Source organism: Gossypium raimondii, chromosome 6, assembly GCF_025698545.1.
Source record: "Gossypium raimondii isolate GPD5lz chromosome 6, ASM2569854v1, whole genome shotgun sequence".
Lineage (NCBI taxonomy): Eukaryota > Viridiplantae > Streptophyta > Magnoliopsida > Malvales > Malvaceae > Gossypium > Gossypium raimondii.
In genome coordinates, this window is record NC_068570.1 from 46142465 (window position 1) to 46154622 (window position 12158).

The 12158-nt window shown below is 33.4% G+C and overlaps 1 non-coding gene across 1 annotated transcript; it reads left to right on the forward strand.

Moving 5' to 3' along the window:
• Window positions 1-260: 260 nt before the first annotated feature.
• On the forward strand, window positions 261-333 carry TRNAR-ACG (transfer RNA arginine (anticodon ACG)). The gene has a single exon. It is a non-coding gene; the product is annotated as a tRNA-Arg (tRNA).
• The last annotated feature ends 11825 nt before the right edge of the window (window positions 334-12158 follow it).

Consider the following 12158-nt stretch of genomic DNA (forward strand, 5'->3'; position numbering starts at 1 on the left):
TTCACATCATCTTATTTTAATAGTGTGCTAGCCAGGTACCTAAAAAAAAAAACCAAGTTGGCTTACTGTTTCCAAGTTTAGATACCAATTAGGTCAAAAAAGAGTTTAGGTATAAGTTACCAAGTTTAGGTACCTCCGTATATATTAACTATTTTCTATTTAATAAATGTTATAATTAAAATTTAATAGGTGTAAAAAGAATTTTTCATTCCTTTAACTGTACAGTTTTAGTAAAATGTTTTAGGCATTCAAAAGCAGTTGACTCCGTGGCCCAATGGATAAGGCGCTGGTCTACGGAACCAGAGATTCTGGGTTCGATCCCCAGCGGAGTCGATTGTCACAAATTTTTCATTTCCTTTTTGCAGAATTGGGTTTTTGAGTTGTACGGAGCTGTGTTTGTTGGGCATGATGGAGGATTCCGTTAGCGACTCCACCTTCTTCTTTCATTGCTAATGCCTGAAAATTTCTCTTGACGGAATCTTATTTGTTTTTTTAATATTCTACATTACAATCAATTGTTTATCGGTAAAACTATCAGTAAAGTCCCTCTATTTAGGAAGGGATTGTATTTCCGCCCTTCTATTGAAAAAATGGGCAAATTAACCCATATACATTTTTGAAATATGCAAATTGGTCAATCCGTCAAATTTTATCAGTTAAATGATCTTGTGGAACGTTAAATCCATGTTAAAAATTATTTTTTTATGGGTAAACTATAAAAATGGTCACCCAACTATGGCTTTCATTCTATTTTGGTTACTCAAATATTCATTTTTTTTGATTTAGTCACTAAACTTTTTGAAATTAAATATTTGTCATCAACATTTACCAAATCTATCAATTTAGTTGTAACTCTAAAATTTTAAAAATTTTATTTAAAAAAATATTTTTTCGCCCTTTATAACCCATCGACTAACCCGTGTGAGATATTAAAAAAAAAAAAGAAAAGAGTAATCTCCTTCAAGTCATTTGTAACAATTTCTTTTACTATAATTTAAGCTTCACACTAGACCAAACCAATCGATTTGGAACCTATCTGGAATAATTGGTTGCATTACTACACGAACATATAACATTTTTAATGCCTTCATTTTCTTTTGGATCTTAAATTTTTTTGTGTGTTTTATCCCAATTTTTTAGAGCTCTTTTGCAAGTGACTTGAAAGAGTGTACTCTTTTTCTTATTTTAATATCTCACATGGGTTAGCCAATGAGTTATAAAGGGCTCAAATTAAATTTTTAAAATATATTTTTAAAAATTTTAGAGTTAGGACTAAGTTGATAGATTTTTAAATGTCGAGGCCAAATTTATTGATTTTTAGAATTAGAACTAAAATGACAAATTTTGTAAATATTGAGGGCTAAATTTGTTAATTTTTTATACTTAGGATCAAATTGATAGAATGTGTCAACATTAGAGAGTTAATTTTGTTAATAGACTAATAAAAGAGCCCACATCAACTAGATCGTGGCTAATTAATAGTTGAGTGACCGTTTTATAGTTTACCCATAAAAATAATTTTCAGTATGGATTTAACATTTCACATCATCATTTAATAGATAAAATTTAACGAAAGGGCTAATTTATCTATTTTTTCAATAGAATGACCAAAATGTAATCTGTCCATAAGTACAAATACTTCTCGATACTTTTATCGCCGTTTATCCTAAAATAAGAAAAATAATATTTGTTACCTTAATTGAGCTTGAGTTAATTTCGGATAGGGCTTTGGCTTGACCGATTCTTTAAAATTTGTACTTCCTTTATATTTCAATCTTGTTTAACTTGAAGTTTGAATATCTTATTCGAATTTTTATATATTAAAAGAAAAAAATAATTGTATTAGATTTAAACTAGTTTGTTTGATTATTATCTATTATTATTTTTAAAATTTTAAAATTTTACAAATAATATTATTGAAAAAGATTAAAACATTTTAATTAAAAAATATTTTCAATTATCTTAATTTAATTATTAAACCCTTTATCACCATCCAATTTCTTTTGTTTTTAACATGTTTAAACTATTATATATAAAAGTGCACACAAGTATACTAAATATTAACCTTTAAGAGAAATTATTTGGTATCTTTGTTAATGGAGTTTTAGACTCTACAAGTAAAGTCGAGAGGTTGACAAGTGTCTTATAGAGATATAGTAAAATATTAAAATAAATATTTAAAAGAAGGAGACACATGCCGATTTTTTAAGGTTGTTTGTGAAATAAAAAAGTAGTACATTGCAAGTGTATTAAATACTAACCCTTAAAGAAATTATATGGTACATTACCAGTAAAGGTTTTAAATTTCACAAGCAAGATAAGGGATTGATAAGTGTCTTATAGGGATATAATAAAATATTAAAAATAAATATTTTAAAAAAAGAGACATGCTAATTTTTCAAGGTTGTTTGTGGAATAAAAAAAAGTACATTGCCATGTACAAAATACTAACCCTTAAGGGAAATTATTTGATACACTGCTAGTGGAGTTTTTAAACTCCCAAGTAGGGTCAGGGGTTGACAAGTGTTTTATAAAGGCATAGTAAAATAGTAAAAAATAAATAATTTAAAAAAATACATATAAATTTTTCAAGACTACTTTCAAAATAAAAACATACATTGTTCGTGTACTAAATAGTAACCCATTTATTATGATTTAATTTAGGATAATCTATATAAATAGTCACTTAACTTTTAAAAATTTTCATTAGGCATCCAAAAAATAAAATTTGCAAAATGAGCATTCATGTTATATAATTTGTTTGTTTTAATCACTCCCACTAAAATTGTTGAATTTTGTTGTGAATAATAAAATTATTTATGAATTTCCAACAAATATTATAATTTCCATGTCACTGTTACTTTTTAAGCAGAAAAAAAAGATTGAAACAGTTTTTTTTTTGTTTTGAAAGCATAATAACCTTTTTAAGTTTCATCCTTTTCAACTCCATTTACAGCAATTGAATTAATGGTCTGCAAAAAATAAAAATTGTTCATCAGTTTGCAGTTGAAACCTCTACAGATAATTAACTAACACCATTGCATTTGCATATCTAGATTCCTCCATTATCTCCATGTTATAATAAATGTCGATAATGACAGTAGAACTACTGTAAACCAATAAGAAAAAAACACACAGATTTCATGTGAAAATTCTTTCGGGGAAAAACCACGGGCAAAGGAGAAGAAATTCACCAATGTTGAAAACCGAATGATACAAAAGGAGTTTCGACTACATTTATATAAGGGTTGAAAAATCTTGTTCTAATCAAAGTTAAATAGTAGAAGTGTAGTTCTATACAGACTCAACTTATGTGGTATGGTCCGTACCGATCACAACCCCAGTCCAGTTTTGTGCTTAATGGGCTTATGACCCTCGGCCTCTCGCCTCCACAGATCCCCTTATTTTGCCACTATGTTTATTTCTTCAACAAGTGATGAGATTTAGGTCACATAAACTCTAACACTTCATGATATGTTGTTGTACCTTCTTAGCTACCAATTTAGCTTCTTCAACCTTTACAAGCACACCCACTCTTATTCTATCTTCCTCAACTTCCTTTAAGCTGAACCTCTTTTTTTTTTATTATCTCTTTCAAAGTGAATACCAAAAGAAAATCTACGTTTTTCCTTTGACTCTTCCAAGTTTGTGAGGTCCTTAAAATGGTCATTTTTCTTAGACCCCTTCTTTAAATTCTCTTGTAAGTTTTATCTACATTTTCCTTCTCCCTTTAAAACCCACCTATTCAAATTTATATCTATTGCTTAAGAAATCCTTGATTTTTAGAATTTATTCCCATTTCTCTTTATTTTATGATTTGTTAAGTCACTTTTTCTCATGTTTCATTAATAGGAGCATTCGGGTATTTATACTATTACAACTCATGATCTGACCCCACTGTTTTGTCTCGACTCCATTGTTCCTAGGACTGACATTCTGCGCAGGCTTCAGACCTACTGGACACGTGTTTCTCCTTGGGTCGCCTATAGTGTATACGGTCCTCTTTTTTTTTGGGACTGACATTCTGAGTGGACTTTAGGCCCATTGGACACGTGTTTCACTCTGGGTCACCTACAGAGCACATGGTCTCCCTTCTGTGAGCACCTTGGGTATATGCGGACCGAGGTTACAATCCTCACTCGATTCGTGCGAGTTGGATCCGCAATCTCGCCTTGCGAGCTAGATCTATGAACTCTCCTACTGTTTTATTGCAGTTTCTATTCGAGTCACGGGGAGGTGGCTTAGATCTTATCTAGGACTCGGGTTGGTGATCACTGGTGTATAACAATAGTCCCCCCATTGGGCCTAAAGAGTGTTATAAAGTAACGCTCCTTAGGGCCATAATTTCACATTTATTGTAGCTTGTAAGATACGCGTCGATCATTGGAATCTAATGTGTACTTCTCGGCTATTTGAACTGTCAAAGCACGGGGAAAATTTTCTTTAAAAGAGGGGTTTTCTAGATCCCTAAGATGTACGCTTCCTCACTATTGAAATCGAAATCAACTGAATATTTTTCTTAAGGTAAAATTTTTTTCTCTGTTTCTTTCTTATCTTTCATTCGTCTAATATGCCTAGAATGAGAGGAGTCGGCGACCGATTACTGCCCCATTGTCCACCGTGACATCGTGTTTCCAAGACTTCCATCGAGGCTAAACTTGTTCCCTGTACTATGATGTATGAAGAGATGAGACAGAGTTTACGTGTGCGAGGGATCAAGATTCCTTATTTCGTGTATGAGTTTTCTATTCCCTAGGGGGAGCATAGCCTTAGCGACACAAGCGACGGTGGTTTCCTACTTCCCTTTCACGAATTAGGGGCTAGGTTTCATCTACCATTTCATCCATTTTTCTACAGCCTCCTGAGTGAGTATGGGATTGCTCTTGGACAACTCTATGGGTTCTCCTGGTGGATTGTAGTGTCGTATTTCATCAACCTCCATTATTGAAATGAGGTACCAGAGCTCGTCGTTTTCCAAAGCCTGTATTTGTTAAAGGCTAAGAATGTAACACCCCTAACCTGTCTCCGTCTCCGTCACCAGATTAGGGTTACATAGTATTAACTAAAATCAAGCCATTTCAAAATCATTTCATGCATCAACATCAAATCCAATTTCACACACTTTCAAAGGACCAAAAACATCATTCATACACACATCAAAGTGCAATTTCAAGATCCTAACTTAACTAACCAATCTGCCATTCAAAGACACCACAATTAACATCTAAACGTAACATGCCAAAACAAACCAAAAATTCCTTACTTCAAGCATCATAACCTAGTTCAATTGATTACCAAAACATACCACAAAATTATCATTATCAAACCTCTTCAAACATATCATAAAGAGCCTTAACAAGTAATCAAAATGACATATCTTAACAAGCATTACAAATTCATCAAACAAACGTAAACATCAAGGCACAAAACATACCAAATTTACCATTTACATATTCATCAAAACACCATTATAAACCATCCTATACATGCCATTATAAACCTTGGCCAAAATACTCAAAAACTACCAAAAAGCTTGCTGGATAGTGTGATAGGTCTCCGACGAGCTTCTAACCAAATCGAGCTTCTGATAATCTATAAAACAAAGGAAAATAACTACGTAAGCAACGAATGCTTAGTAAACTCGTATAAACCAAAACATAACGTACCATTTCATTTGCATAATATGAAGCATAAGTATAAAATCAACCAAGACCATAAGTTTGGCATAAGCCTATACAACATCATCAAAATCACAAGTTAGTACCCTTGTACATGGTTCAAATGAGTTCATCCATAAACAAGTAGATTTGCATATATAATCTCATCATTTAGTTCATAATTCCTTTTCATAAGTTCATGATACATTCCATTTGAACATTTACCATTTTGTTCATTTTCAAACCTATTGAACCATCTAGAATTACATCGGATACTCGGGAAAGCTCACACGAAGTGTGCCTTTACATATAACCGTAACATTTCCTTTACATCGTTGCTCACACGAGCTGTGAAATAGGCCTACTCACACGAGCTGTGGGTTAGAATGTAAGCTACATGATGCTACTCAAACGAGCTATGGAGTATTCACAACAAATGTAGGACCTCAGCCATCGGTAGGACATTCAAGACCATCACCCAAGACATAAAATCCCTAATGACATGTCATTTGTATCCTAAGAATTCCTAAGGTTCAACTAGGACTTAATATCCGTTAATTCGTTAATATTGATACATTTGTATATCGATCCATATGCATTAGTACTAACATAGTAAACATTCAATTTAAATAATAGAATACGATTATCGTTCATACAAACTTACCTCGACAACTAGTTCGAAGCTTTAACTTTGCTCGATCTAAATTCGAACATGGTTCATCTTAATCTAAATAGGTAATTTCAATCAATTAAATACTTCTACTATTCAATTGAATACTCATTTCATAATTATGAAAAATTACCAAATTGCCCTTAACATTTTAACTTTTCACAGTTTATTCCTTAAGCTCATAAATTGAAATCTAACAATTTTAATCCTATATTGAAGCTAGCCAAATTTCTTAAGTAACTATACTAACCCAATTAAACCATCATTTTATAAAATTAATATGAAATTGTACTATTTTCACAAATAAATCCCTAAATGCAATATCATCAAAAATCATTTAACAAAACTTGTTTATTTTACAACAAAGATTCATAATCTATCATTTAAAATAAAAAACTACTAAAAAATATTCATGGCATAACCTTCAACCTTTAACAATTTTACAAATTAACCCCCGGGCTAGCTAGATTAAGCTAAAACGAACGCAAAAATAAAAAAAATTATTAGAAACGGTTTTAAAAATACATACCATGCACCAACTTAAGCCTAGCCGAACCAAGCTACCAACAATGGAGTCTCTCTTCTCTTAAAATCGGTTAAGGAAGAAGAATAAGATGATACATTGTTTTAATTTCTTTTAGTTTTAAGTTTATTTACCTAATTACCATTTTAACCTTAAAAATTTATCATAATTTCATCAAAACAATATCCATAACCATCCACTAATTCATTAAATGGTTTATTTACCATTCAAGTCCTTTAGTTTAAATTTTCATAGCCATTTGACCCTTTCACTAATAGAACTCAACTTTTACACCTTTTACGATTTAGTCCTTTTTACCAAATTAACTATGTAAACTTCAAAATTTCTTAACACAATTTTAGTACGACCTTAATATAATCCCGTAGACCTATAATAAATAATAAAATAATAATTTACTCATCGTAATTGTGGTCTCAAAACCACTATTTTTTACATCACTAAAAACGGGCTGTTAGAACTAGAGGTGATCATGGGCCGGGCCAGGCCTAGACAAAATTTTAGGCCTATTTTCTAGGTTCGAGCCCAGCCCGAAAGAAAATTCAAAGCCCAAGCTCGGCCCGACCTCGCCCATAATAAATATATATTTAATATATAAAAAATATATATCTGATTAAAAATAAAAAATATATAATATGTAATTTGGGCCGGGCCAGTCCCAAAACAGTTTTAGCTGAGGTCCGACCCTTTTTTTAAACGGGCCACCTTTTTTGCCCAAACCCATATTTCGGGCCTATATTTTTACCCGAACCCTCCCATTTTTCGGGCGGGCCATCGGGCTGGGTAGCCCAACCCATGATCACCTCTAGTTGCAACTCTCCCCCTAAAGGAATTTTCGTCCCCGAAAATCTTACCAAAAAATAAGTTCGAGTATTTCAGTTTTATAGCTTCTTCCAATTCTCAGGTCGCTTCTTCAGTCCCGTGACGTTGCCAGAGAACTTTAACTAAAGCTATTCTTTTATTTCTTAGCTCTTTAATTTCCCGAGCTAAAATTTTGACCGGTTCTTCATTGTATGACGTATCTGGTTGAATCTCAATATCTACAGGTGAAATCACCTGTGAAGGGTCGATCGGTGCCATCGTAACATTGACACATGAAACATATTATGAATTTTCTCTAACTCTGAAGGTAAAGCCAACCGATAAGCTACTGGTCCAGTCCTCTCAATGATCTCATACTACCCGATGAATCGCGGACTAAGCTTTCCTTTTCAGCCAAACCGAAAAAATTTTCTCCAAGGTGATACTTTTAGAAATACTTTGTCACCGACTTGGAATTCCGTACCTTTCCTTTTCAAATCTATGTAAGATTTTTGACGATCAGAAGTAGCTTTCAAACTGTCACGTATTACTTTGACATTTTCTTCAGTTTTTCGAATTAAATCAACACCGAATAACTTTTTCTCAATCAGCTCAGTCCAATATAATGAAGTTCAAAATTTTTGACCATACAAAGCCTCGTACGGTGCCATTTTAATGCTCGTCTGATAACTGTTATTGTATGAAAATTCAACCAATGAAAGAAATTTCTCCCAATTATCTTCCAACAACATTGAAGCATATCCTCGAGTACCTGAATTACTCACTCAAATTGACCGTTGGTTTGTGGATGAAACATTGTACTAAAATGCAATCGAGTACCCAGAGGTTCATGTAACTTACTCTAAAATCGAGATGTAAACTGTGGATCTCTATTAGAGATAATAGATACCGGAACATCGTGCAATCTGAAAATTTTAGAAACGAACAATTCTGCTAATTTTTCAAGCGAATAATACGTACACACCGAAATCAAATGTATGAATTTTGTGAAATGATCTACAATGACCTACACGACATCTTTCTTTCTTGAAGATAGAGGTAATCCCAATACAAAATCCATTGTAAAACGTTCCTATTTCCACTCTGGAATGATCACATATTGTAACAAACCGGAAGGTACCTGATGCTTAGCTTTAACTTGTTGGCAGATCAAACATTTTGATGCAAACTCTGAAATCTCTCATTTCATACCTGGCCATTAGCACATCTTTTTTAAATCACCGTACATTTTATTTCCACCAGGATGTATCGATAACTACTACTGTGAGCATCCTATAAAATCTTCTGAATAACATCAGAATTCCTCAGAACACAAATTCTGTCTCTAAAATACAAACTACTATTTGAATTAACATGAAAGTCTGAATCAGGTGTCGATTCAATCTGTTTCTGTTTTGCAATAAATTAAACATCAGTTTTCTGAGCCTCACAAATTTGTTGTAAAAACGTCGGTCTAGCTTTTAACTCAGCTAGTATAAAACCATCATCAATCAACATCAACAATGTGCTGAAAGCTCGTAAAGCAAACAAAGATTTTCTACTTAAAGCATCAACAACAACATTTTACTTTCCCAGATAGTAGTCAATAATCAAATCGTAATCTTTTAGTAATCAAGCCATCTACGTTGTCTCAAGTTCAGATATTTCTGTGACATCAAATACTTGAAGCTTTTGTGATCCGGAAAAATATGACATCTTTCTCCGTACAAATGGTGTTTCCAAATCTTTAAAGTAAATACAATAGCTGCAAGCTCTAAATAATGAGTCAGGTAATTTCTCTCGTGCGGTTTGAACTGTCGAGAAACATATGCTACCACTTTACATTTTTGCATCAACACACACAGCCCAAACCATTTAACAAAACATCACTATAAATTACGAATTCCTTACCAAATTTTGGCTGAACCAACATAAGGACTTCAATTAACAATGCTTTCAACTGTTCAAAGCTTTGCTGACATTTTTCAGATGATTCAAACTTGACATCTTTCTGAAGCAGTTTCGTCAACGGCATAGAAATCATTGAAAATCCTTTAACAAATCTCCGATAATATCTGGCTAAACCTAAAAAACTTTTGATTTCTGAAATATTTCTTGTAGGTTTCTTGTCCACTATAGCTGATATTTTATTTGGGTCAACTCTAATACCATCTGTCGATACTACGTATCCCAAAAATCGAACTGCTCGGAGCTAGAACTTACATTTGCTAAACTTAGCAAACAACTATTTTCATGCAAAGTGAACGGTTCTCAAATGCTAGTCATACTCTATTTCATCTCGAGAATAAATCAGTATTTCATTAATGAACACAACCATAAATCTGTCTAAAAACGGCTTTAATATTCTGTTCATCAAATCCATAAACACAGCAGGTGTATTGGTTAAACCAAATGACATAACAAGAAATTCATAATGTCTGTACCTGATTCTGAAAGTAATTTTCGGCACATCCAAGTGTTTAACTCGTAATTGATAATATCCAGAATGAAGGTCGATCTTTGAAAATACTGTCATACCTTTCAACTTATCAAACAAATCATCAATAAGTGGCAAAGGATATTTGTTGTGGATCGTAATTTTATTGAGTTGTTGATAGTCGATACACAATCGCATTGACCCATCCTCTTTCTTAACAAATAATACTGGAGCACCCCAAGGAGAAAAACTAGGCCAAACAAAGCCCCTATCTGTTAACTCTTGCAACTGTGCTTTTAATTCTTTCAACTCTGTAGGTGCTATTCTATACGAAGCTATAGATATTGGAGATGTCCCCAAAACCAACTCAATAGCAAACTCAACCTCTCTGACTGGCGATAACCTAGGTAACTCCTCTAGAAACACAATAGTGAACTCAGATATAGTCGAAACGGATTCTAATTTCAATTTTGAAACACTAGAATCAAATATATAAGCTAGATCGCTTCACAACCTTTTCTAACATATTTCTGTGCCTTTATAGCTAAGAGAACATTAGATGTACCATCCAATCTATCTGATTCAATTCAGATCCTTTCACCGTTCTGACATTTCAACACAATATGCTTTCGTCTACAGTTCACAACAGCATCATGCAGAGTTAACCAGTCCATACCCAGAGTCACGTCAAACTCATCAAATGGTAATAACATCAAATCAGCGGGAAATTTACAATCCCAAATCATCAAAGGTCAATATTTACAGATTTTATCAACTAGTACATACTGACCTAAAGGATTCGTTACTTTAACCACAAATTTAGTAAACTTATAAGGTATTTTCTTATTTGACACTAAATTTTTGCATACATATGAGTGCTTTGACCCTGGGTCAATCAAAGTATTAACATTAGTATCAAAGATAGAAAATGTACCAGTGATCACATCAGGCGCTGAAGTTTCCTTTCGAGCACGAATCGCATAAGCCCTAACTGGTGCTCGTACCTTAGATCTAAAAGTAGAATCTTTTGTTCCACTTCCACTGTTACCTACATTACCACTATTTCTGGGCGGTCTTCCTCTCGTAGCCGTATTGCTCGAACGAGTATTCTAAACCTTCTCTTTATCTGACCTTTTCGGGCAATCTCTGAGAAAATGATCATAAGAGCCACATATGAAACATATCCCGTCTTTCAATCTGCATTCATTAAAGTGTCGTCTATTGCATTGCTAACATTCATGCCTTTTGTTTCTAACACTACCCACACTCGCTACAGACGTAGCCTGAGGTCTTGAACTCGATCGCTACTTCTCTTTATCTTTCCTCGAGAAACCTACTAAAGCTAATGAATGACTGTGGAATTGCTTTGGTTTCTTCAATGAAGATGAAAATAATTTCCCATAGGTTGTTTTTCGGTATCACGAGCCTCATAATCTGCTTTTCTTTTTATTTTACTGAGTTCTTCGGCTTTATGTGCTCTATCAACCAGAACTGCGAATTCTTTCAGCTCAAAAATCCCGATTAGCAACTTAATATCTTCATTTAAACCATCCTCAAACCGGGTACACGTAATAGCCTCTGATGATATACACTCTTGAGCATATTTGCTAAGTCATACAAATTCTCTCTTGTACTCGGCTACAGTCATAAAACCTTATTTCAATTCTAGAAATTCTTTGTGTTTCTTGTCAAGGAACCACTGGCTAACATATTTCTTTCTAAACGTTATTTGAAAGAAATCCTAGTTCATACGGTCTTTCGGTACTACCACTATCAATGTATTCCACCACTGATAAGCTAAGTCTTTCAGTAACGATACATCACACTTTAAACATTCTGTAGGTGTATAGGATAATTCATAGAAAGCTCTCACTGTGTTTTCTAACTAGAACTCAACTTTCTCTGGATTGTCTTCGACTGTACCACGGAACTCTTCAGTCTCATATTCTCGAATTTTATCAACTGGAGGCTTGCTTGTACGTATTTGTTCCAAACCCTGAGGAATAGTGGCAGCAAATCGTTGAGCCAACGGGTTCATTCTCACAAACTCTA